This window comes from Lithobates pipiens, unplaced genomic scaffold, assembly GCF_037356315.1.
Source record: "Lithobates pipiens isolate NorthernLeopardFrog02 unplaced genomic scaffold, aLitPip1_a1.2 Scaffold_30, whole genome shotgun sequence".
NCBI classification, from domain to species: domain Eukaryota; kingdom Metazoa; phylum Chordata; class Amphibia; order Anura; family Ranidae; genus Lithobates; species Lithobates pipiens.
In genome coordinates, this window is record NW_027507791.1 from 6,660,807 (window position 1) to 6,688,518 (window position 27,712).

A 27,712-nucleotide genomic window follows, 5' to 3' on the forward strand; every position below is an offset into this window, starting at 1 on the left:
CACTAAATGAAAGCCCAACCCCCCCACAGTTAGTAACACACCCCTAGGAACACTTAACCCCTACACTGCCACCCACTGGTTAACCCCTTCACTGCCAGTGTCATTTACACAGGAATCACTGCATTTATATAGCAGTGATTACTGTATAAATGACAATGGTCCCAAAAATGTGTCAAAAATGTCCGATGTGTCTGCCACAATGTCGCAGTCACAATAAAAATCGCTGATCGCCGCCATTACTAGTAAAAAAAAAAATAATAAAAAAAATTATTAATAAAAATGCCATATAACTATCCCTATTTTGTAAACGCTATAACTTTTGCGCAAACCAATCAATAATCGCTTATTGCAATTTTTTTTACCAAAAATATGTAGAAGAATACGTATCGGCCTAAACTGAGGGAAAAAATGTTTTTTTATATATTTTTGAGGAATATTTATTATAACAAAAAGTAAAAAATTATGCGTTTTTTTTTCTAAATTGTCGCTCTATTTTTTTTTATAGCGCAAAAAATAAAAACCGCAGGGGTGATCAAATACCACCAAAAAAAAGCTCTATTTGTGGGAAAAAAAGGACATCAATTTTGTTTGGGAGCCACGTCGCACGACCGCGCAATTATCAGTTAAAGCGACGCAGTGCCGAATCGCAAAAAGTGGTCTGGTCTTTGACCAGCAAAATGGTCCGGTCTGTAAGTGGTTAAACAGGTACACAAGAGATGGTTTCTTGTGATGTGACCAAGGTGAAGGCAGAGATGAAGTGAGTTGGACAGCTTTAAGTAGGCGGATCAGACGAGCAGGATCAGGAACAGCTGGGTAACTGTGGAGAGAGATGAGAGCTGGCAATTAGCCGACAGCTGAGCAGCCAGCCTAGAGAAGGAAGGGCTAAGCCAGCCCTGACAGTACCCCCTCCTCAATGACCCCTTTCCCTCGGAAGGCCACCGGCCTTGAGGGGAAAACGTCTATGGAACTCGTGAAGGAGGACAGGGGCATGTAAGTCCGAGGATGAAACCCAGGAGCGTTCCTCTGGACCGCACCCCTTCCAATGCACCAGGTACTGTATGCGCCCACGGAACCTACAGGGTCAACAATCGATTGTACCTCATACTCCTCATGGTTCTCAACTTGAACAGGGTGAGGACATGGCACCGATGTGGTAAATCGGTTGCAGACCAACAGTTTCAAAAAGGAGACATGAAACATTTGAGGTGCACACTAGGAGGAAGGTCCAACACGTAAGCCACTGGGTTAATCCTGTGAAGGATACGGAAAGGCCCAATAAACCGAGGTGAAAACTTCAGTAAGGGAACATGAAGCCGGAGGTTGCAAGATGACAGCCAGACCCTGTCCCCAACCTGGTAGGAAGGCGCAGGCAGGCGTCTGCAGTCAGCATGGAGTCTGTACCTATCATTAGCAGGACGCAAAGCCTCCTGGACTCTTAACCAAGTGGAAAGAAGACCACGGAGATGCTCCTCTAATGCAGGAATACTCTGTGTAACAAACGAATCAGGCAACATGGAAGGTTGGAAACCATAGTTCACCATAAATGGAGACAATCAGTAGGCAGAATTCAAGGCACTGTTGTGAGCAAACTCTGCCCATGGTAATAGGTCTGACCAGTTGTTATGGTGGTCAGAAATATAGCAATGTAGAAATTGCTCCAAGGACTGATTGGCTTGCTCTGCGGCTCCATTAGACTGCGGGTGATACGCAGAAGAGAAAGCAAGCTGGATTCCCAACTGTGCACAAAAGGCTCGCCAGAACCGGGAGACAAACTGACTGCCCCTGTCCGAGACAATCACCTTGGGTAGCCCATGTATGCGAAATATCTCCCGAGCAAAAATCGAAGCCAGTTCCTTAGAGGTAGGCAACTTCTTAAGTGGAATACAATGACACATCTTTGAGAACCGGTCAACCCCCATAGGGATAACAGTGTTGCCTTGGGAGTTGGACAACTCCACAATGAAATCCATTGATGGGTGGGTCCAGGGCCTCTCTCCATTGGGTAGGGGTTGCAGCAGGCCCACTGGAAGGTGTCATGGAGTCTTACTCTGAGCACACACAGAACAGGCAACTACGAAGGCAGTAACATCAGCCCATAGACTAGGCCACCAGAATTGTTGGGAAATAGCCCAGATAAGCTGATTCTTCCCAGGATGGCCAGCTGCCTTGGGAGAATGGTAAGTCTGGAGCACGGCAGTATGGAGACTCTCTGGGACAAAGCAGAGGTCACGAGGTTTCTCAGGAGGAGCATGGACCTGAGCAGCAAGAATTTTGTCACCCAAAGGAGAAGTAAGACTGGTGTGAACCGTAGCCAATATACGATCAGGAGGAATCACCGGAACCGACTCCGACTTGGAAGTGGAGTAAAATTGTCATGACAAGGCATCAGCCCTTACATTCTTAGTACCGGGTAAGAATGAGACAATGTAATTAACCACTTGGGATCCGCGCTATTGCCGAATGACGGCATTAGCGCGGACCTAGATTGCCGGGACTACGTCTATTGACGTCGTCCCAGTTACGAGCGGCCTGCGCGCCCCCTGAGGGGCGCGCGCGGCGCGCTCTGTGATCGGCGAGTCCGTGAGACTCGCCTGATCACCGATCCGTGTAAGGGGTCGATCCCGACCCCTTATCACGTGATCAGCTGTCAGCCAATGACAGCTGATCATGTGATAAAACGGAGCCGGTAATCGGCTAGTATTCCTCCTCGCGCTGACAGCGCGAGGAGAAAAAAAAAAAGCCGATCGCCGGCGGCCGTGTTCGGGACATCAGTCCCGATCACGGCCAACAATTCAAGCGGACACCTGCCCCCTGCCAGTGCCCACCTGCCACCCGCAGTGCCATCCTGAAATAAAGTAAGTGCCCCCCTGTCAGTGCCACCCAGCAGTGCCCATAGTGCCCACAGTGCCACCCAGCAGTGCCCACAGTGCCACCCAGCAGTGCCCACAGTGCCACCCACAGTGCCACCCAGCAGTGCCACCCACAGTGCCACCCAAAATCTGCCTCAAAGGTGCTGCACCCCAGTGCCGCCCATCAGTGCCGCCCATCAGTGCCCAGCAGTGCCACCTATCAGAGCCACCTATCAGTGCCACCTATCAGTGCCCATCAGTCCCATCTATCTGTGGTACCTATCAGTGCCCATCCGTGCCACCCATCTGTGCCACTTATCCGTGCCACCCATCCGTGCCATCTTATCTGTGCCCATCTTTGCCCATCAGTGCCGCCTTATCTGTGCCCATCGGTGCCGCCTTATCTGTGCCTATTAGTGCCGCCTTAACTATGCCTATCAGTGCCCACCAGTGCAGCCTATCAGTGCCCACCAATGCAGCCCATCAGTGCCCACCAATGCAGCCCATCAGTGCCCACCAATGCAGCCTATCAGTGCCGCCTAATCAGCGCACTTCAATGAAGGAGAAAAATGACCCGTTTGCAAAATTTTATAACAAACTATTAAAACATGATTTTTTTTTTTTTTTTTTGCATCTTTTTTTGTTTGTTTAGCAAAAAATAAAACTCCGAGCTGTAACTAAATACCACCAAAAGAAAGCTCTATTTGTGGGAAAAAAATGATAAAAATGTCATTTGGGTACAGTGTTGTATGACCGCGCAATTGTCACTCAAAGTGCATCAGCGCTGAAAGCTGAAAATTGGTCTGGGACTGAGGGGGGTTTAAGTGCCCAGTAAGCAAGTGGTTAAAACTCGACAAGAAAAGAGCCCATCGCACCCTTCTGGGAGAGAGTCGCTTAGCCTCAGACAAGAATGTAAGATTCTTATAGTCAGTAAGACTAAGATCCGGCAAAGTGGTACCTTCAAGGAGATGTACATTCTTTCAGGGATAAAATGATCGCCAACAGTTCTCTGTCACCAATCTCATAATTACACTCAGCAGGTGACAATTTCTTGGAAAAGTAGCCACACGGATGTATAGCGCTCTCAGAGTTGGGACACTGAGACAGAAGGGCGCCAACTCCAGTCTTAGAAACATCAACTTCTAGGATAAAAGGCAATGTAGGTTCAGGATGTGCCAACACAGTAGCAGAAACAAAGGCAGCCTTGAGAGTCTCAAAGGCCTTAATGGACTCCGGACACCAACTCTGTGGGTTACCGTCCTTTTTGGTCATATCAGTCAGGGGCTTGACCAGAGACCAGAAGTTATGAATAAACTTCCGATAGTAGTTGGCAAAGCCCAGGAGGACGTAGAGGACGTAAACCCACGGGTCGAGGCCACTGTAGGACTGCCGAAAGTTTCTCTGGGTCCATCGAAAAACCAGCAGTGGAAATGACATAGCCCAGGAATGTAACCTGTTCATGATGGAACTCGCATTTCTCCAGTTTACAATAGAGATTGTTCTCTCTTAGTTTCTGAAGCACACAACAGACACCTGTGTGGTGGCTCTCCATGGACTTGGAAAATATGAGGATATCATCTAGATAAACCACCACATATAACTGTAACAAATCTCGGAGGACATTGTTAATAAATTCCTGGAAAACTGCCGGGGTGTTACAAAGGCCAAAAGGCATTACCAGGTACTCATAATGACCTGTTCTGGTATTAAACGCAGTTTTCAACTCGTCGCCCTCCTTAATGTGCACAAGATTGTATGCCGCTCTCAAGTCAAGCTTCGTGAAAACCGTTTCTCCCTTGAGGTGGTCAAATAACTCTGTATTCAATGGAATCGGGTAGGCATTCTTAATCGTGACACGATTGAAACCCCTATAATCTATACAAGGTCTCAGTTCACCGCTCTTCTTCTTCACAAAGAAGAAACCAGCACAGCAGGAGATGAGGATTTGTGGATGAAACCTCGAGAAAGTGCGTCAGTAACATACTCCTCCATGGCCTTATCCTCCAAGACCGACTAAGGGTAAACCCGGCCACGAGCAGGTATAGCATCAGGATGAAGGTCAATTGCGCAATCATAAAACCAGTGTGGAGGCAAACTACCGGCTTGACCTTTGCCAAAGACATCGCTAAAATCGCGGTTCTCCTCCGGCAGGAAGGAAAGTAAAGAGGTGCACAGGACCTTGGATACCTTCAGGAAGCATGTCTCACTGCATTGTGGTGACCAGGAGAGAACCTCAGCATGGAGCCAATCAAAAGAGGGGTTGTGCCTCTGTAACCAAGGATAACCAATAACCAGCAGAAACCTGGGTGAGGAAATAACTTGTTAGTATTTAAATGAGGGTGTGTATCTATCACAGGGTGGTATCTGTGGATACACTAAAAGGTCAAAACAACCGATTGCCACGTCCTAGTTATAGCTTTGCAGGAAAAAAAAATTTTTTTTTTTGAAAAAGGGAGTTGGGGAAGGGGAAAAAAATAATAATAATGGAGGAACCTTCACACAAAAGACCTCAAAGAAAAGTGTAGGTTCAATTTGACATTTTAGGCAAGAGAAAGAGTTGTAAAAACAACCAATATATTCAAAAATATTATTTATTATTTAGAAAAAAATAAAATTACTGTAGTTAAAAATCAAAATTTAAAAAAAGAAAGGGATTATAAATATACATCAAGTCCCATTTGATATCCTGTCAACATTAGTACAGTCTACACATAATTCATATTCATATCCAAAGATTAGCAGTTTGTACAATAATACAAGATGTAGAGGATATCAAATATATAATTGAAACTTAAGTATGTTCTTGTGCTCTACATGTTTCGCGTTTTTTTGAATAACGCTTCTTCAGGAGATTTAGCAATATTATTTCTTCGTGGAAATGTCCCAAAGGAAAATGGAGCAAAAAGAAAAAGGAAGAGTGAAAAAAGGGGAATATTTTCCCAAGAGAATTAGAACAGCAAAGGTTCATTTAGTGAAGCGACTTCAATCTGTGTTGGAACCTATAATTTTGCATATTTTTCCCATGCCTGCATGATACCATAGGGATGAATAAGGTTCTCTCCCCCCCTTCTGTACCTTGGACAATTGTGGGAAGTCTGCCTTTATATTTATCCATACTAGGAAATCGCTGGGAGCAACCACTTTATTTAAAGTGCACGGGGCACCAGAACCTCTACCGTTATGTGATCTCTTGGCCACAGCACACCATATATATAAAAAATATCTGAAACCTTTATGCAAAATTATAGGTTCCAACACAGATTGAAGTCGCTTCACTAAATGAACCTTTGCTGTTCTAATTCTCTTGGGAAAATATTCCCCTTTTTTCACTCTTCCTTTTTGCTCCATTTTCCTTTGGGGCATTTCCACGAAGAAATAATATTGCTAAAGCTCCTGAAGAAGCGTTATTCAAAAAAACGTGAAACGTGTAGAGCACAAGAACATACTCAAGTTTCAATTATATATTTGATATCCTCTACATCTTGTATTATTGTACAAACTGCTAATCTTTGGATATGAATATGAATTATGTGTAGACTGTACTAATGTTGACAGGATATCAAATGGGACTTGATGTATATTTATAATCCCTTTCTTTTTTTAAATTTTGACTTTTAAACTACAGTAATTTTATTTTTTTCTAAATAATAAATAATATTTTTTAATATATCGGTTGTTTTTACAACTCTTTCTCTTGCCTAAAAAGTCCAATTGAACCTACACTTTTCTTTGAGGTCTTTTGTGTGAAGGTTCCTCCATTATTTTTATTTTTTTGTTTTTGTTTTTTTTCCCCTTCCCCAACTCCCTTTTTCAAAAAAAAAAAAATTTTTCCTTCAAAGAGGAAATAACTTGGAAATGGATTATCTCATGGTGAAGACATGGGCGTCCGCAGCAGGGGGCAAGGGGGGTCAAGTGCCCCCCCCCCCCCTGGAATCCCCAATCACTTTTTTTTTGTCCGCTGGCGGCTGCATCCTCCGCCCTCTCCGACTCCTATGGATAAGAGCACTGGATGGCTCTGTTTACTGCGGCCGCTCTGTAACATGGCCCCGCCCCCTCAGACCGACTCGTGTGATAGTAAAGAGAATCAACGTTCCGCCTATCACATGAGCCGGTCTGGGGGGGCGGGGCCATGTTACAGAGCGGCCGCAGTACACAGAGCCATCCAGCACTATGATCAAGAGAAGGAGATGCTGCAGGTACAGCACGCCCTATGTGCCACAGTGCCTGGATAGGAGGATCGGGGGGGGGGGGGGGTATACAACTTATTTTACTGTCCCCAGCTCACCTTGTGCTCCCTGCCCCCCCCCCCCAGTGCTCTCCTCCACCACCACACTCTCCTGCCCCCCCCCAGTGCTCTCCTCCACCACCACACTCTCCTGCCCCCCCCAGTGCTCTCCTCCACCACCACACTCTCCTGCCCCCCCCAGTGCTCTCCTCCACCTTCACACTCTCCTGCTACCCCCCCAGTGCTCTCCTCCACCACCACACTCTCCTACCCCCCCCCCCCCAGTGCTCTCCTCCACCACCACACTCTCCTGCCCCCCTCAGTGCTCTCCTCCACCACCACACTCTCCTGCCCCCCCCAGTGCTCTCCTCCACCACCACACTCTCCTGCCCCCCCCCCCCCCGTGCTCTCCTCCACCACCACACTCTCTTGACCCCCCCAGTGCTCTCCTCCACCACCACACTCTCTTGCCCCCCCCCAGTGCTCTCCTCCACCACCACACTCTCCTGCCCCCCCAGTGCTCTCCTCCACCACCACTCTCTCCTGCCCCCCCCCCCCCCCAGTGCTCTCCTCCACCACCACTCTCTCCTGCCCCCCCCCCCAGTGCTCTCCTCCACCACCACACTCTCCTGCCCCCCCCCCCCCAGTGCTCTCCTCCACCACCACACTCTCCTGCTCCCCCCAGTGCTCTCCTCCACCACCACACTCTCCTGCCTCCCCCCGCTCTCCTCCACCACACTCTCCTGCCCCCCTCACAGTTTTCTCCTCCCCTGTTCTTGCTGCCCCCCCCCCCAACTCTCCAGCTCTCCCCATCTTTCTCTAGCCACCATCCCAGTGCTCCCCCCTGTCCCCCCAGTGCTCTCCCCCCCGCCCAGTGCTCTCCACTCCCCCCAGTGCTCCCTCCGTCCCCCCACAGCATTCTCCGCCCCCCCAGTCCTCTCCCCTCCGTGCTCTCCCCCCCTGTTCTCCCCCCGTGCTCTCCCCCCTGTTCTTTCCCCCCCAGTGCTCTCCACTCCCTCCAGTGCTCTCCCCCTCTTCTTTCTCCCCCCTCTTCTTTCCACTCCCCCCAGTGCTTCCCCCCAGTGCTCTTCAGCTCTCCCCATCACTCTCCAGCCCCCACCCCAGTGCTCTCCAGCCCCCCATTCTCCCCACCCCTGTTCTTTCTGCCCCCCCTGGTGCTCTCCAGCCCCCCCGTGCTCTCCACCCCTGTTATTTTTGGCTCCCCCAGCACTCTCCACTCCACACCCCTGTACTCTCCACTCCCCCTGCATTCTGCCCCCACTCATGTGCTCTCCAACCCTACCAGTGCTCTCCAGTCCCCAGTGCTTTCCACCCCTGTTCTTTCTTGCCCCCACTGGTGCTCTCCACTCCTCCCTGCTCTTTTGTACCCCCCAGTACTCTCCAGCCCCCATGCTCTCCACCCCTGTTTTTCTGCTACCCCAGTGCTCTTCACCGCACCACACTCTCCTGCCCCCCCGTGCTCTCCTCCACCACCACGCTCTCCTGTCCCCCCTGCTCTCCAGCTCTCCCCATCCTTCTCTAGCCACCATCCCAGTGCTCTCTCGCGTTCCCCCCCAGTGCTCCCCCCTGTTCCCCCCAGTGCTCTCCACTCCCCACAGTGCTCTCCCCCCACAGTGCTCTCCACTCCCCCCAGTCCTCTCCCCCCTGTTCTCCCCCCCCCAGTGCTCTCCACTCCCTCCAGTTCTCTCCCCCCAGTGCTCCCCCCCCCCAGTGCTCTACCCCCTGTTCTTTCCCCCCCTGTGCTCTCCACTCCCCCCACTGCTCTCCCCCCCAGTGCTCCCCCCATACTCTCCCCCCTGTTCTTTCCCCCCCCCCAGTGCTCTTCCGCTCTCCCCATCACTCTGCAGTCCCCCCCCAGTGCTCTCCAGCCCCCCATTCTCCCCACCCCTGTCCTTTCTGCCCCCTGGTGCTCTCCAGCCCCCCCCCCCAGTGCTCTCTACCCTCCGTGCTCTCCACCCCTGCATTTTGCCCCAACCCATGTGCTCTCCAACCCTACCAGTGCTCTCCACCCCCCCCCCATAGTGCTCTCTAGTCCCCAGTGCTTTCCACCCCTGTTCTTTCTGGCCCCCACCGGTGCTCTCCACTCTCCCCTGCTCTTTGTACCCCCCAAGTACTCTCCAGCTCCCGTTCTCTCCACCCCTGTTTTTCTGCCCCCCCCCCAGTGCTCTTCACCGCCCCACACTCTTAGCCCCCCCAGTGCTCTCAGCCTACCGTGCTCTCTACCCCTGTTCTTATTGGCCCCCCAGCGCTCTCTGCTTCCCACCCCTGTGATCTCCACTCCCCCTCACTCTTTGCCCCCACCCATGTGTTCTCCAACCCCACCAGTACTCTCTACTCTCTAGTACGCTTCCCCTTCTCTCCAACTCCCACCCAGTGCTCTCCACTTCCCCAGGACCAGAGGACAGGCTGACTGGAGCCGGAAAATGAGGATGGCTGAAGGTGCAGGTGGCCAGGGACCACTCCATCTCACAGCAGACAGATCCTCTGGAAGGAGCACCGTCCCCATCCAAAACGAGAACAGACCCTGCCTGCTGCTGCCCATCATGGATATCCTGCTGGCATGCAAGGTACCGTACCAAGCATCAACAACACACCTTCCCACAGACAGGGACTGCAGACTGGTACATGGGGCACAGGAGGGGCTGCAATGATGGGCACAGTAAAGCTGCATTTGATGGACACAGTGAGGCTGCATTTGGTGGGCACAGTGAGGCTGCATTTGGTGGGCACAGTGAGGCTGCATTTGATGGGCACTGGTGAGGCTGCATTGAGCTCTTGCATCAAGTCTGCAGTCTCTGTCCATCTCCTGTAGCATGTCTGCAGTCTCTGAGGGAGTCTGGAGAGTAGTCAAGAGTGGGAGCACCGCCGGGATGGGGGTCATGGGAAAAGTCAGACTTGTTTGGACTGTGGACAGGAGACTATAGGATAAAACCAGACCCACCAAGCTGGAGCCGACTGACTGAGCCCTGCATGGTGCACCTGAGAGGAGGTCAGTAAAAGCACCTCCAGGCCAGTCGGGGGGGGTCACTGATGTAAGGGGGGAGTGAATACGATAATGTAAGGGGCACTGATATAAAGGGTTTCCTCCTTATATTAGTAACCCACCCCCCTTACCTTTGAGTATTCTTTCTGCAGAAGGTGGTCCTCCCCCCTTCACGTTCTGAGTTCCTGGGGTCCCCCTTGATGATTGATCACTTACCACTATTAACTGGTAAAATGTATGGTTTTCCCTTTCATGAACAAGAAAATAATGACATTATGCTGTTGGGCTGGTATAATAATGCTGTGAGGCTGGTATGAAATTTTTTCCAAGGCTGGTTTTTGAAAGCATGGGCATCAGCAAGGTTACTCAGGTGGCTGCGTACCATGCCCATATAGTCTAGAGAATGTACATCTTTTTACATTGCAATACATCTGTTTTTGCCATATTTTTATCTTGATGAAAACAGCCTATACAGTGACAGTATGAGATCAAAATATGGCCACAGCAGATGTATTGCAATGTAAAAAGATGTACATTCTCTAGGCTATATGGGCATGGAACACAGCCGCCTGAGTAACTTCCAATACAAAGTGAAGATGAATTATCTGTTGTATTACCAGTGGAAAGATTTTCATGAGATTGTCGAAAAGGGGTGGAGCATGAGTGGCCTTAAAATTATGCCCCCCCTTGGAAAAAGTTCTGCGGACGCCCATGGGTGAAGAGCCCCTACGGCCATGAACATGAACTGTCTCATGAGTCACATGGGCAGGCTGTAAAGGTCTCCTGTCAAGAGCCTCAATGGCAAGTGGAGTGTCACGCAGCTGCTGCAGAATCGAGTGCTGCGAAACAAATGCAGCATCAATGAACAGGCCTGCAGCAGCAGAGTCGATTAGAGCCTGTATGTTGATGGACGACTCAGCCCAAGAAAGGGTGACCGAAACCAGGGGCTTTTCCTTCTGGATAACTGGGGACGAAACAATGCCACCTAAGGTCTGTCCATGACAGGACTTCAAGGCTCGGGCGTTCCCTGGACGGGTAGGACAAGACTTCAAAAAGTGACCTGCCTGGCCACAATAAAGGCACAATCTCTCCCTCCTCCTAAAGGCTCTCTCATCCGCAGAGAGATGCGTGAAACCCAGGTGTATGGGTTCATCTTCACTAACTGACTCGGTACCAGGAGGCATGGGAGGTGAGGGAGGCATGGGTGGAACTACAAAGGTAAACTACAGGAGGCTTCCGCAAGCGCTCCTTAAAAGAAAGTCTTTCTCTGAGTCTGGAGTCAATGAGGATGGCAAACGAGATCAAGCTCTCCAGCTCAGTGGGTATATCTCGGGCTGATATCTCATCCTTGATGGAATCCGAGAGACCATGAGAAAAAGCAGCCACGAGGGCCTCATTGTTCCGAACAAGTTCTGCTGCCAGAGTACGTAATTCAATGGCATAGTCGTCAACAGTTCTTGTACTCTATTTGATGGACATGAGGCACTTGGCAGCAGAAGTGGAGCGTGCGTGAATCTCAAATACCCTTTTAAAGGAGGCCACAAACTCAGGGTAACTCAAGACATGTTTTTGCGTCTCCCATAGAGGGTTAGCTCAGGCCAAGGCTCTCTCAGAAAGCTATCTAAAGAAAGATATCACAAAACCTACTTTGCTTCTGTCCATGGGAAACCGCAAATCGCTGGGGAAGCGGAGCGGAACCAGACATACCTCTTATAGAGTTAATACTCGAGGCAGGTGCCTGCACAGAGACTGGCGAAGCAGCAAGGACTGCCTGCGACTCAGGTTGTACCGGAGCAGCCACAGTGGGGGTTTCCAGGTGAGCCGTGCGACTCAGGAGCATTTGTAACGCCATGGCAAACTGATCCATGTGGTGATCTTGCTCATCCAATCTGGAAAAAAATATTACCAACAAGTGGATTGACTGTATCTGTCAGGAACCATGAATCAGACCGAGACAGAAGTAAAATTAAATCACACTTGTTTATTAAATAAAAATAAATGGGTAAATAGAGAAAGCGTAGTCAAAGCATAGTCAGAGTCCAGTAACCGGATCGAGTAGTCAGCCAGGCCAGAGTTCAATAACCAGTTCGGGTAATTAGCCAGGCCAGAAGTCAGGGATCCAAGTGGAGGAACAGCAAGCAGGATAAGGAGCCAGAAGGGATGTCAGCAAGCCAGTCTTTAAACAGGTACGCAGGAGATGGTTTCTTGTGATGTGACCAAAGCGAAGGCAGAGATGAAGTGAGCTGGCAATTAGCCAACAGCTGAGCAGCCAGCCCAGAGAAGGAAGGGCTAAGCCAGCCCTAACACCTACGTCTGATCCTGTTTACCAACCTTGGCTTGTTCTTGCTTCCTCTCATTCGGTCTTGGCATATCTGGATTCTGGGGCTGCTGGAAATGTTATGGATTGGAGAACTGCATCTTCTATGAAGCTTACCATTTCGCCCCTCACTATGCCACTGGTGGTCTCAGCAATTGATGGCACTGTTCTTCCAGGGGGCCTTATCTGCTTACAGTCTCTCCCTTTTAAGATGTCGGTAGGGGTACTCCACCAGGGGTGGATATTCTTCCTTATCCTACCTAAGGCCTCAACCCCCATCGTATTGGGCCTTCCTTATCTACAGCTCCACTCTGCACATGTGGACTGGGCTTCTGAGCAGATCCTGGCTTGGGGTCCCTCCTGTTTCTTGTCCTGCCTACACAAGGTTGCCCCCAAAGAAAGACATCTGGTTGCAACCACATCTGTATCTTCCGCTCTTCCCGCTGCATATAGCAATTTCCAGAATGTGTTCTGCAAAAAATCTGATCCCAGCCATCCCTCTGCCACTGGAGAAAAATTGAGTTTTCTGACTGCCTCTATTTACATATCAATGCTGGTTATTTACAGGTAAACACAGGGTCTGCAGTTGAGTCATCTGTACAGAGTAATAGGGCAGAGCTGGGCAGCATTAGTAACAGAACTTCACACTGAGATATTGGGACACAGCACAGGACTAAAACATCAACCTGCAAAACAACAACCTGCATTGATATGTATATCATGCCCCCTGAGATCATATCTACTATCACTTCTGTTAAATGCTGCCCACTGGGCAGGTAAACGGGCATGCTTGAAAGTCCTGCCTACAACAGTGGTCATTAGGCCTAACATCAGTCTGTTCTGCAAAGGTAAGCAAATTGGAGGTGGAACCCTTTTTCAAAATAACAATTAAAAAATGTTGGTTTTTGGAATACACATTTCTCAGTGAGGGTGTCATTAACAATTAGTGGCACTGCTTTGCATCTGCTAAAGGGCCTCACGTTTCTGTGGTGTCAGGAAAGCGATTTTGCATGCGTTCCCAACACACACACAAATGTGGCTAAATGTCTCAGTAACATTGGTGGTCAGTGTAAATCTTCTCATTACATTGAGGCTTGGTGTACAATCCTTTCATTCACACTAGTGGCCAGTGTGACTGCCCCCCTTACATTGGTAGTCAGTCTAAATCACTCCTTACATTGGTGGTTACTGTGAATGCTCCTATTAAATTGGTGGCCAGAGTAGAAACTCCTCTTTATATAGGTAATCTGTAAAAAAAAAATCCGAACTTGCATTTGTGGTCAGTTTCAAATCATCCCTTACATTGGTGGTCCATGTAGAAGCCCCCATTAAATTGGTGGTGAGTGTAAAGCTCCCTTACATTGGTGGCCACTGTAGAAGCCCTCTTGAAAATGGTGGTGAGTGTATATCCCACCTTACATTGGTGGCCAGTGTAGAAATCCCCCTTTATTGTTTTTTGATGTAAAATCCCCCATTACAGTATTGTATACTGTCTATACCACCAGAAGTGTAGTAGAAACTGTACACACTGTATTAGATACTCTGTACACTACCAGAAACGTAGTAGAAACTGTATTATGGCTGCACTGTATTGTGTACTGTGTATTAGATACTGTGTACACCGCCTGAAGTGTATTAGAAACAGTACACCACAGAATACACTGTAGATATAGACTACACTGGATGCAGAGTATATATATATATATTAGGGCTGTTACTGATTAAAATTTCCGTGTTCGATTAATCTTATTTATTTTTTTTATCGACTAATTTCGATAATTATAACACACATACAGATCCAACTACTTTTAGCTTATTTAGCACCATTTTTATGGCAATGGACGAAGCCGGACATAGTGGTGCATGGCTAGGACGTCACACGTCAAAAACTCAGCCTCACCGTGCCCATAATCTCAGCCTTACCATGCCCATAATCGCAGCCTCAACATTCCCATAATCGCAGCCTTACCGTGCCCATAATCTCAGATTTACCATGCCCATAATCGCAGCCTCACCGTTCTTATAATGCAGTCTCCCCATGCCCATATTGGCAGCCTCACTGCGTCCATAATCGCAGCTTCACCATGCCCATAATGCTGTCTCACCGAGCCCCCACATGTAGCACTGACCCCTGAAGGAGCAGCTGAATTTGTTGGGCTAATGCCTCGTACACACGATCGGACTATCCGGCAGACAAACCGCCAGACTTTGAAGCGGAGGTCCGCCGGACTTTCCGAACAAGTGGACCTGCCCACACACGACCGGACTTTTCCCGGCGGACAATCCGCCGGACTATGGCGGGAGTTCGCCGGACTTTTGAAATGAATGGAATTGCCCACACACGGAGGAAAGTCTGTTCATTTTGAACGCGGCTCCAGGTAGCGAAGGAAGTCAATGTCGCCACCTTCAGCAGTGAGACTGACACCTCACTGGCCCCGTCACCTGGTATGAACTTAAAGGGGAAGCCTTACGCGGAAAAAACAGCGTGGGGGTCCCCCCCAAGGTCCATATCAGACCCTTATGGAGCACGCAGCTCGGCCGGTATATATATATATATATATATATATATATATATATATATATATATAGCTAGAAATGCGAGTTTCTGCCTGTTTCCAGAATGCCTAAGGCCAGCCATACACGGTTCAAATCTCGGCCGGTTCAGCAGGAATCCAAGTTGAGCAATTGATCAACTTGGTACACTCAGCGTGCCCATTAATAGTTCATTAATGGGTACGCTGAGTGTACCAAGTTGATCAATTGCTCAACTTGGATACAACCAGCCTGCCATACTCTCTTGCTAATATCGCTATTGGTTTCTATAGCCGCTAACAATAATCACTTCTTCTCCCAGGGAGGATGGCTTCCCCCGCCTGTCCCCCTACCAGGAGAAGACAATTGCTCAGCAGGAGGGATTCCTCTGTCAACACTGCCTGTGTTGATGGGGAAATTGTGCAAATTTGGGTCACAGGCACCTCCCCCTTCCCCTGGTCGGTTTGTTACCAGCCCGCACTTACCCCATCTAGGTGTCATTTCCTTTTAGACAAACCTTAGAGCAGAACAAAGCATTGTAGGATGTGTAGTTCTGAATGCTGAAGTTTCAATTCCAGCAGAACTGGCCTGAACTATGACTCCCAGATTGCTGAGAGGAGGAGAACAGAATGCTGGGAGAGGATATAAAAAGGATGGTTTGGGGCCTAAATTGCTCTCTTGGGATGCCAGCTTGGATCTACCAGCAGGAGCTCTGTGCAAGTGTGAGCTGCTGCCAAGTTGTGGCCTGCACAGCAGCGAGACGTACAGCTGCATCCAGAGGGACCTCTGTGGACAGCATCATTTCTCATCTCCAGCGACACCTGCACTTCAGATCCAGGTAGGCTGTGGCGTGATGTGACGGGGTCAGACGCCATTCCCAGAGCCAGGATTCAGAGGAAGTTCCTGAAAAAGCCTTCATCATCACCTGCATCTCTGCCAGCAGCTTCTGTGACCGGTGTGGTGAGCGGGCATTTGCCCATTTAGAGTCTGTAAAGACACAGCATATAGACATCCATAGCTCCCAACTGTCCCTGATTTCGAGCAATGTCCCTCTGTCCCTCATTCCTCCTCATTAGTCCCTCATTTGGGCCTGATCTATATAGATGTATATCAAATGCACTTTTTATCTATCAAAAAGTGTTTCCCAGGGTTAAACATTTTATAAATTTCTGCACTTGTAAATTCCAAAAGCCAATATAAAGGAACAGTAGTGGTAAAAAAAAAAAAAAACACTTGTGGGTTTAACCAATCTTGTTTTTTTTACAGTTCTTCTTTAAGGGGGGCGTGGAAAGGGGTGTGTCCTATGCCTGCATACTTTTGCAGATAGGTGTCCCTCATTCCCATCTCAAAAAGTTGGGAGGTATGAGACCCTTATTCCATACCTCCCAACTTATTGAACTGGGAATGAGGGATAACTATTAGCAAAAGAATGTAGGCATAAGACACACCCCTGCCATCCCTGCATCCAATTTGCATAGCAGAAGATTGTGACCAGCTGTCTTTAGAGCCAGTTCACACATCGCTGGAGTGGCTCCGGTGCGAATTGCATAGGAGCCCTGTACGTCTTTTGGTCCATTTCAGGTCTGAATTCAGGCCAAAATTTGGGCTGAAATTGGACCTGAAACGGTGACTGGAGGCGCCCCAGACTCCTGCTGTGAGCCGCTGCGTTCTCAAGTGTGATCCCAGCCTTAAATGTATTAGTAGATTTAAATACACTAACTCAATGAAACCAAACTCCAGCTCACACTTTATAATCAGTTACAGCAAACAATTTATATTTTCCTTTGGGACAAAGGTGTTACATAAATGAATAAAAGCTGATCATTGTATGCACCCTTGCCAGTGTTAAATTGTTTGTCTCATCCATGTAAACTGATACATTCTTCTGGAGAACTTGAGCTTTTAAAAAACAACAGACTTGCTGGCTGGATCACCAGATGACATAAGAAAAAAGAAAGCCTAAAAAAGAAAACGAATACAGCCGTCACATCTAAGAATTGGTAAGCTGTAATATTATAAAATGTTTGCTTTTAGGTTTAACACTTCTTTAAGGGGTTTAATAATGATATATTCCACTAACAGAAAAAGCCCTTGCAACACATTCACATAATCATTACAGATCGGCAATATCCTTGGAAGTATGCCACGTGTTACAGACAGATAAAAGAAGAAACGTTCTCCGTTCTTATTACATATTGTATGATTGGATGCCAAAAACGCAATTACACATAATACAACCATTAAACTGTCAGGATTGTAAAAAAAAAAAAAAAAAATGATCAAAACAGGAAGTCATGTCCAGATTGGAACATGTGTGGGAGGTAAAGAAGAAACAGGGAGCTGCATTTTATAATATAATCTATAAGATTGTTGCTATATACACTCACTGGCCACTTTATTAGGTACACCTGTTCAATTGCTAGGTAACACAAATTGCTAATCAGCCAATCACATGGCAGCAACTCAATGCTTTTAGGCATGGCGAAGACGAATTTGCTGAAGTTCAAACCGAGCATCTCAATGGAGGGAAAAAAATGGGATTTAAGTGACTTTGAAGGTGGTATGGTTGTTGGTGCCAGACGGGCTGGTCTGAGTATTTAAAAAACTGCTGATCTACTGGGATTTTCACGCACAACCATCTCTCGGGTTTACAAAGAATGGTGGGAAAAAGAGAAAATATCCAGTGAGCGGAATTTTTTTGGAGGAAAATGCCTTATTGATATCAGAGGAGAATGGGCAGACTGGTTCCAGTTTATAGAAAGGCAACAGTAGCTCAAATAACCACCCGTTACTACCAAGGTATGCAGAATACTATCTCTGAACACATAACACATCCAACCTTGAAGCAGATGGACTACAGCAGCAGAAGACCACACCGGGTGCCACTCCTGACGGCTAAGTATAGGAAACTGAGGCTACAATTCGCACAGGATCAAAATTGGAGAATGGAAGATTGGAAAAACGTTGCCTGGTCTGAGGAGTCTGGATGTCAGCTTCGACATTCAGATGGAGGTGTCAGAATTTGGCGGATGGATCCATCCTGCCTTGTATCACCGGGTTCAGGCTGGTGGTATAATAGTGTGAGGGATATTTTCTTGGCACACTTTGGGCCCCTTAGTGCCAATTGAGCATTGTTTAAACACCACAAGCTACCTGAGTATTGTTGCTGACCATACTCATCCCTTTATAACTGCAGTGTATCCATCTTCTGATGGCAACTTCCAGCAGGATAATGCACCAAAGTGTGTCAAATCCTCTCACCACTGGTTTCTTGAACATGACAATGAGGTCACTGTACTCCAATGGCCTCCACACTCACCAGATCTCAATTCAATAGAGCACCAGATTAGCATCAAAGATGTGCAGCCAACAAATCTGTAGAAACTGCGTGATGCCTTAGGAATGTTTCCAATACCTTGTATCTATGCCATGAAGAATTAAGGCTATGAAAAAGAAGTTTGACTCATCTACATGACTATACTGCCTGTGTGTTCCTCAAGAAGTGGGAAATATAAAAGTAACAAAATTTATTATGCAATACATAAATTACATCATACAAAAATATGAAGCCAATTATAAAAACGTGTAGGGGAAAGGATGGAAAAGACCAGCTATTGGAAGACGGAGGGCTGGCAGCAGAATTTTCGACGCGTTTCAATTGCACCAATAGTGCTGATCTTCCTCAGGAACCATGCGGCCTTCCCACTCCAAATGCTGTAATTCTCAAACATAAAGGGATTCCACCAGCAGCTGAAAGACCACACTCAAATACTCAGATTGTCGTATCACTCTAGGCCACAAACATGAGCCCCATCCCCTGAGGAAGATCAGCACTATTTGTGCAATTGAAACGCGTTGGAAATTTTGCTGCCAGCCCTCCGTATTCCAATAACTGGTCTTTTCCATCCCTCCCCCTACACATGTTTTTATCATTGGCTTCATGTTTTTGTATGATGTAATTTATGTATTGCATAATAAATTTTGTTACTTTTATACTTCAACACTGCCTGACGTCCATTTAAAGTCCCACTTCTTGAGGAATTCTATGAAGAATTAAGGCAGTTCTGAAGGCAAAATGGGGTTCAACCCGGTACTAGCAAGGTGTACCTAATAAAGTGGCCAGTGAGTGTATATCATTTTTGTTCTGTATATGTTTTTTGTTCTCTGTTTTCCATTATATGCAATCCTTACTGTCCGGAGCAGCGTTAATGTGTGATTGGGCAGTAGAGAGGAGTGACTGTCTCCCGGCTGATGAAGAAATCATCTGGACGCTAGAATGCGACGTCCAACATGACACCTGATGAATGGAATCTTGTGCAACCTCCAAGATGATACAATCGCTCCCTTCCTGACAATGTGCAATGGCACACAGCACTGTCAGCTGTAGTAATAGAACTAATAATAGAACGAGATTAATGAAAAACGACACTTAGAACTATATGTATCTATGCTGAACGTGTAACAGAACCCCTACACAGCATTGAAAAAAAAAAAGACGTGTTCTGTAAAAGACAAAGCATAGAAGAAAGTCACTTACTGTCCATGGGGTCTCCATGCTTTCAACAGTCAGGCACGAGGAAGGCTGGACTTAGACGGCTCAGATTTCATCAGATTCCTGCTGAATTGGCCGAAATTCAAGCTGTGGGTGGCAATGGAGACCTAATCCAGCTCAACAAAAGTCAATTTAAAATCGAACGAGCTGGGTGGAAACTTATTGGCCAAACGGTGATTGTGTGCTATCAGATGCAGTCACTGTTCAGGTATTCAGAGAGCTGTGGGTCCTGTGGCTGCTCGATTACAATAGTTGGCAGTGTAGCTCTACTACGGATGGAGGAATTGTAAGGCACCCGATGTTTCCTATATTCAATTGTAAGACTGTGAATGGTTCCTATATCCAAAGGTAAGACACCCAATAATGGTTCCTATAAGTATAATGGTTACACACCCAATGCTTCCTTTATCTAATGGTAAGACACCCGATAGTTCCTATGTCTAATGGTAAGACACCCAATGGTAAGATACCCAATGGTTCCTGTATCTAATGGGAAGACACCCAATGGTAAGATACCCAATGGTTCCTGTATCTAATGGGAAGACACCCAATGGTTCCTATGTTCATGGTTCATCCAATGATGAGATAGGCAGCGATTCCTATAGCCAATGGTAAGGAACCCAATGGTTCCTTTTGTCCAATAGTAAGACACCCAGTGGTTCCTTTATCCAATAGAAAGGCATCCAATGGTTCCTTTATCATTTAATAAGACACCCAATGTTTCCTATATCCAGCGGTAGGACACCCAATGATTCATATATTCAATCATAAGGCCCCCAATGGTTTTTATATCCAAAGGTAACACACCCAATGGTTAGACCAAATACACACACCTCCACTCTCTAAGTCTGGAGTACCAATATAATAGTAGGAGGTGTCTGTATAGTGGTCCCAAGTGGGACATATGTATCATATTGTGAAATTACTGGTTTTACAATTTACTAACGTGTTGTGCGCTATTTTTAAAGTATTGTAAATAAAGATTGATATTTTTAACACATTGGATTCTGTCTCATGTGGGTGCCAGAAAAGTCCATTACCAGCAGGACTGGTTCTTGTAAATTGTACAGACACCCAATGGTTCTTATATTCAATGGTATAACACCAAAATGGTAAGACACACGGTTGTTCCTATATACTTTGATAAGACACCTAATGTTTCCTATATCCATTGGTACGACACCCAATAGTTCCTATATCCAATGGTAGAACACCCAATGGTTCCTATATCTAATAGTAGTATATTATGCCGTGTACACACGATCGGACTTTACGGCAGACTTGGTCCGGCGGACCGGAATCCGTCTGACAATTTAATCGTGTGTGGGCTCCAGCGGACTTTTTTTTCCCAAAAGTCACACGGACCTAGAAATAAAAGATGTTTCAAATCTATCTGATGGACTCAAGTCCGACGGACTAAAAATCAGGAAACCGTTCGTCTGTGTGCTAGTCCGACGGACCAAATACGACGCAAGGGCAGCTATTGGCTACTGGCTATTGAACTTGTTTAGTCCTGTTTACATCATCACATTCAAAACTAACAGACTTTCGAACGGACTTAGTCCGGTCGTGTGTCGCCAAGTCCGTTTCATTCAGAAAGTCCGTCGGACCTCCGCCGAAAGACCGTCGGACCTAGTCCGTCGAAAAGTCCGGTCATGTGTACGCGGCATAATAGTAGAACACTGAATGGTTCTTATATCCAATAATAACACACCCAATGGTTCCTATGTCCATAGTACTTCCTCAGTGGGAATCCTCTGTTTAATAATAATTAAATTGGAGTTTTGTGGCTGGGGTGGGTTCATGCCAAGTATACACAATAGTAAGGCACCACTTAGTCGTGGCCAACTGTTAATCGATGTGTTTTGGTGAGGTGCCCTCCAAAATGCATCTATGATAGCTACAGGTTCTCATGTACTCTGGTCCAGCCGCACCTGGACTATGCTGTCCAGTTCTGGGCACCAGTCCTCGGGAAGTCCACTGGAAATGTTGCGAGTACAAAGAAGGGCAACAAAGCTAATAAAGAGTCTGGAGGATGTTAGTTATTAAGAAAGATGGCGAGCACTGAACTTATTCTCTCTGGAGAAGAGACACTTGAGAGGGGATATGATTTCAATTTGCAAATACCATACTGGTGACCCCACAATAGGGATAAAACTTTTTAGTGGAAGGAAGTTTAACAAGACAGGTTGCCACTCATTAAAATTAGAAGAAAAGAGGTTTAACCATAAACTACATAGAGGGTTCTTTACTGTAAGCCCTTGTACACACAGTCAGAGAATCCGTCGGAATGTGTCCTATCGGACCATGTTGTCGGATAATCCGACTGTGTGTGGTATGCATTGGACTGATTCCGTCGAAATATCCGTTGGACCCCATTTTCCAACTTGTTGGAAATATTTCCCGACCAACTGGTTCGATCGGACATACTCCGATCATGTGTAGAGAATTTTAATCGGACCAAGTGCCACGCATGCTCAGATCAAATTCCTACATCAAAGATTTTGGCTATTAGCCTGAACGTAGTCCCATCGTAACGAAATTACGTCATCACGTTCTGAATGATCGGATTTTTCGGCAACTTAGTCCGACCGTGTGTATGCAACAGTTTCGGACAAGATCCGACGGACAAAATCCGACGGATTTGGTTGTCGAAATCTCCGACCGTGTGTACAGGGGCTAAGAGCGGCAAGGATGTGGAATTCCCTTCCACAGGCGGTAGACGCATCAATAGTTTCAAGAAACTATTAGATAAGTACCTGAATGACCACAACATACAGGGATATACAATGTAATACTGACATATGATCACACACATAGGTTGGACTTTTTTTTCAACCTCACCTACTATGTAACTATGTAGATATGTAGATATATGCATGTGCAGTCTCTCTTCCTGACCCACAAACTCTCTGGCCAGGATTAAGTGGTATCTTATCATTAGATTAGGTGGTGTCTTATCATTAGATATAAGATTCATTGGGTGTCTCATCATTCCTGCATTCGCGCATTACCATTGGATATGCTTGGTGTGAATCTACCTTAGCAGCAAAGCTCCAATTGTGATATTATTAAAGAAAGGTATTCTCATGAAGAGGAATTAAAATATTGTGGACAATGCAGCAAGTGCTTCTATTGAACAGGCAACTAACATTCACTTTGCAATGAACTTTCTCCGCTCCTATAATAACCCAAATTTTGTATAAAAACAAATTGGATTGGTTATTTAAAAGTGTATAGAGCTTGTTTAAAATGCATGAAAACAGGTTAAGCAGGCCATACACTGTAAGATTTTTCTCTATCAATTTCCCCATCCATAAGAATCTCCCCTACCAGCTATTGTATCCTAAAGGCCTGAACCTGCGGCTGTCGGAATACTCAAACGGTGGCTGTGGCTGATTGGATGCAGCCACTGTTTGGTCAACAATCTCCTGACCGAATTCCTTTCATTTTTCAACTGAAGAATTGGCCAATATTGCCACCCATGGCTTTAAGTTCATCAGGAACTGTCTGAAATGTCCTCTGTATATTGCCAACTTTACTTATAAAACATGAAATCATGCCTAAGATGTGGATATATAGCTATATATATATATATATATATATATATATATATATATATATATATATATATATATATATATATATATATCTAGATAGATAGATATCTAAATATGTCTATCGATCTATCTATCTATCTATCTATCTATCTCTCTCTCTCTCTCTCTCTCTCTCTCTACATATATATATATATAGATAGCTAGATATATAGATACATTTTTAAACTATTTAAACTTACAATATTTACATTTATAATTAGTTTCAGTGACTTTTCTATATGGTGCCTTCATATACATGTAATACAATTTAATTTCCCTTAGTGGATCACATGCTTATTTTAGCTGCATTTTGTTGCCTTATCCCTCTATTCGGTTTAATGTGATGACATGGAATGAACTCACAGATATAGATCCAGATCAACTTAAAAAGTATCTCAATGCTGCCGATCAATGCAAAGCCAAAATCAATAATTTTCCACCCTGGCCGATCAACTTAAGCAGGGCATACAGACCGAAAATCAAGTGGCTCAGCAGGAAACAGTCGAATTTCAGTCCATGCATACTACTGTCTGTTTAACAAAATGGTGTCTGTCGTATGGCCATGCTGGAAAATCAGCATTCAATCAGTGCTTGCAGCCAATAGCTGCAGCTTGATCTGTCTATTCTGATGCAAGGAGAATACAATAGAACAGTGAAAGAGATCCCTGCATCAGCATTTGCATGTATTGATGCACGCATCTGTCTGCTGGTTAAATAAAATAAAAAAAGGAGCTTATATTTCCAGCTTTAGTTTGATCAAATCCGATCTAACTCTAGTCTAAATCAACTGGAAGTGATGTTATGGTTATTACATTGTTTGTGGAATTTGATCGTTTGAATCGACTTGCACGTTGCTCATGTAATAAAATAAAAGCCACTATTAAAAAAGATGCTGAAATTCTTCCGAAACGCGATAGATTGGGGAATGACACCAAATTAGATTCTTTAGAAATGCTACATTGTAGACAGACGCATTAACACTCAAACACAGAGCAATTGATAACTTCTGACGCATCTTTCAACCATCAATCAAAATCCACTTCTCTGTCTGTGTTCTAGCGCGAATGGTTTGTCGACTATGGATCAGGTATTCATTTTTTGTTCTCCATGCTGAAAAAATAGCCTGTTTGAGGGCTCAAAATGGTAATTTTTTTAAATCAGAACCTAGATAGAACTCTACAAGACACCTCAACGTCTTCATACCAGGATTTGTAGTGCCATACCTTGCTCTCAAGGACACTTCTACCACTTCTTACCAAAACTTGTAGTTCAATACTCATCTCAATAAAGGCCCCTACGCACGATACGAAAATCGGAAAGAAAATATTGGTCTGACGAACGATCTTCTTATTTTCAGATCGTTAGTATGGTGCTTTCAACAGCCGATTCCGTATTTTCATCTGACAAAAGCTGGATGTGTAGACTATAAAAGTTTGTCATACCAGAACCCAACGTCTGATTTTCGTTTAATTCAGTATGGTTTTCATATGAAAAAAATCATAAGAGCAAGACTACGCATGCTCAGAAACGAAAGAACACATACAAAACTGGTCAATACATTACGTTACTTCTGAAGTTGTATTTTCTCCTAGGAGAATTTTTGTATGGTGCGTAACCTCTTCACTTTCGACATGAGACTAGCATGCAGCAAAAAAAACGGATGAACGGTCGTCCAAAAATCCGTGTGTACGAGGCTTTAGACACCTCCAGCTCTTCATACCAAGACTTGTAGTTCCAAGTCTTGCTCTATAAAACACCTTCACTTCTTCATACCAGGACTTGTAGTCCCATATGTTGCTCTCAAGGACACTTCTACCCCTTCATACCAAAACTTGTAGTTGAATAGTAATCTCAATAAGACACCTCCAGCTCTTCATATCAAGAATTGTTGTTCCATACCTTGCTGTATAAAGCACCTCCGCCACTTCATACCAAAACTTGTAGTTCCATACCCTGCTCTATAAGACGCCTACACCTCTTCATACCGAGACCTGTAGTTTAATACCTTGCTGTTTAAGACACCCCCACCTTTTCATACCAGGACTTGTAGTCCAATACATTACCCAATATGACACCTCAATCCCCTCATACCATAACTTGTATTTCCATACGCTGCTCTTTAAGACAACTCCACTTTTTCATAACAGAGCTTGTAGTTTAATACCCTGCTCTATAAGACTCCTCCATCCCCTCATACCAGGGATTGTAGTTCCATATCCTTCTCTGGAAGACACCTCCATACCCTTCTTATAAGACACCTCCACCTATGCATACATGACTTGTAGTTTCATACCCTGTTCTATAAGACACCTCCATTTCTTACATACCCTGTTCTGTAAGACACCTCCACCTCTTTATACAAGGACTTTAGGTTTCATACCCCACTTCATAAGACACCTTCACCTCCCCAATATCCGGCTCCATAAGACATCTCCACCCCTTCATATCAGGACTTTCAGTTCCATATCCTTCTCTCTGAGATATCTTTACGTCTTCATACCAGGACTTGTAGTTTCATACCCTGTTCATTAAGACATCTCCACCTCTTCATACCAGGACCTGTAGTTCCATTACTTGCTCTATAAGACACCTCTACCTCTTTATACCAGAACCTGTAGTTCCATTACTTGCTCTATAAGACACCTCTACCTCTTCAGACCTGGACCTGTAGTTTTATGCTCTGCTCCACAAGACATATAAAGCACTTCATACCAGCATTTGTCACTTCATAGCCCTCTCTTTAGGATGTCTCCAACTCCTCAACTTGTAGTTCTACACCCTGCTCTACAGGACACCTCTACCGCTTTATATCCAGGTTTGTAGTTCCATACTCTGCTCCACAGGACACCTTCAATTCTTTATAGCAAGGCTTTTAGTTCCATACCTTACTCTACAGGACACCTCCACTTCTTTATATCCAGGCTTGTAGTTCCATACCCTGCTCTACAGGACACATCCACCTCATAGTTCCATACCCTGTTCTACAGGACACCTCCACTTCTTTATATCCAGGCTTGTAGTTTCAAAGCCTGCTCTACAGGACACATCCACCTCTTTATATCCAGGCTTGAAGTTCCATACCCTGCTCTACAGGACAGCTCTACCTATGTTTGTAGTTCCATAACACCCGGATAGCCGCAAGTTACTCGTGTTCTTTACATGAAAGCTAAAAGTGCCCAATTCTGGAAGATAGTACTTGGGATATTTTGGGACTTGTAGTTCCTCAGAAGCTGGAGAAGAACACATTGTGCTGAATTACCTGATTGAAGAAGATGGGACTTTGTCCACCAGTGATGCCCAGTGTGGTCGTGTTGTGGGGGGATCAGCTCCACTCAGGTTCCGGGGGAGATGGCTGGATGTGGTGGGAGCTCCTGGCTCTTGGGATGCCTCCGCTTCACTGCAGGTACTTTAGGTTTCATTGCAGCAATTCAAGTGCTGCTTAAAAACTCAAGTTGCGTTTTCCACACAAACACTCTTCATCCCCCTTTGCCTGTCTGCAGGGAGAAGGGAGGGGGTCCCCAAGCAGCCAAGTCTGCCTCGCTGAGACCTCAAGGACTGCATGGGTCACAACCAGAAGGACAGCAGCACCCTCTTCTGGTCACACCAGGTACCTGTAAAAAAATAAAAAAAATAATGGAAAAATTAAATGATATCCAATGCTCAAGAAAACACTCTTGAAGCTGAGCTCCAGGTAAACAGCTACCTACATAGCCAAAATACATATAACTTACAATACATAAAATACTGTTTTCCCTGCCAAAAAATTTGTATTTCTGTCCATCCGGTCCTGAGATTTGCACAGCTCTGGACATCAGACATTTCTCTGTCACAGTTAAGTAACACTTACAGGACTTGTCCCTGCTCCAATAATATAAAAGAGATTCTTGCGCTTAGTGCACCCAATAATGAGGTATAATTAAATTAAACCTGGTGGAACTGCTGCAATCTATATATTGCTGACACTGGGCAAATTCAACAAATACAAAAAATAGTGTGCTTTCCCTTTAAATAAATCGCAAACAACAATCATTAAATGAATATAAAAGATTGTGCAAATGGTGTGCTAATAATATACAGGAAAACCTTGGTTTGAGAGTAACTTGGTTTGAGAAGACAAGCAAAATTTTTAATTACATTTTGACTTGATATACAAGCGATCTCTTGATATACAAGTAGTGTCATGTCACAACTAGGGATGAGCCGAACACCCCCCGGTTCGGTTCGCACCAGAACTTTCGAACGGACCCCAAATTCGAACGAACTTTAGAACCCCATTGAAGTCTATGGGACTCGAACGTTCGAAATTAAAAGTGCTAGTTTTAACGGCTAATATGCAAGATACTGTCCTAAAAAGGGTTTGGGGACCTGGCTCCTGCCCCAGGGGACATGGGTCAATGCCTAAAATGTTTTTAAAAATGGCCGTTTTGGCGGGAGCACTGATTTTAATGACGATTAAAGTGAAAAAAAAAAGTGAAATATTCCTTTAAATATGGTGCCTGGGGGGTGTCTGTAGTATGCCTGTGAAGTGCCACGTCTTTCCCGTGTTTAGAACAGTCCCTGCACAAAATGATATTAAACGGAAATAACACTATTTAAAACTGCTTGCGGTTTTAATGTTATATCTGGTTCCTGCA

General features: G+C 45.6%; 1 protein-coding gene across 2 annotated transcripts in view; it reads right to left on the reverse strand.

Annotated features, from left to right (window-relative positions):
* TSHR (thyroid stimulating hormone receptor) overlaps positions 1-26,602 on the reverse strand; it is a 172,659-nt gene extending 146,057 nt beyond the window's left edge. The window contains exon 1 of one of the 2 annotated variants that reach the window (XM_077463574.1): positions 26,338-26,602. The gene's annotated coding sequence lies outside the window, so the exon portion shown is untranslated. Of the gene's footprint in view, positions 1-19,464; positions 19,585-26,337 lie in introns of those variants that run through there. The other variant, XM_077463575.1, reaches the window with a different exon arrangement.
* Between the last annotated feature and the right edge of the window lie 1,110 nt (positions 26,603-27,712).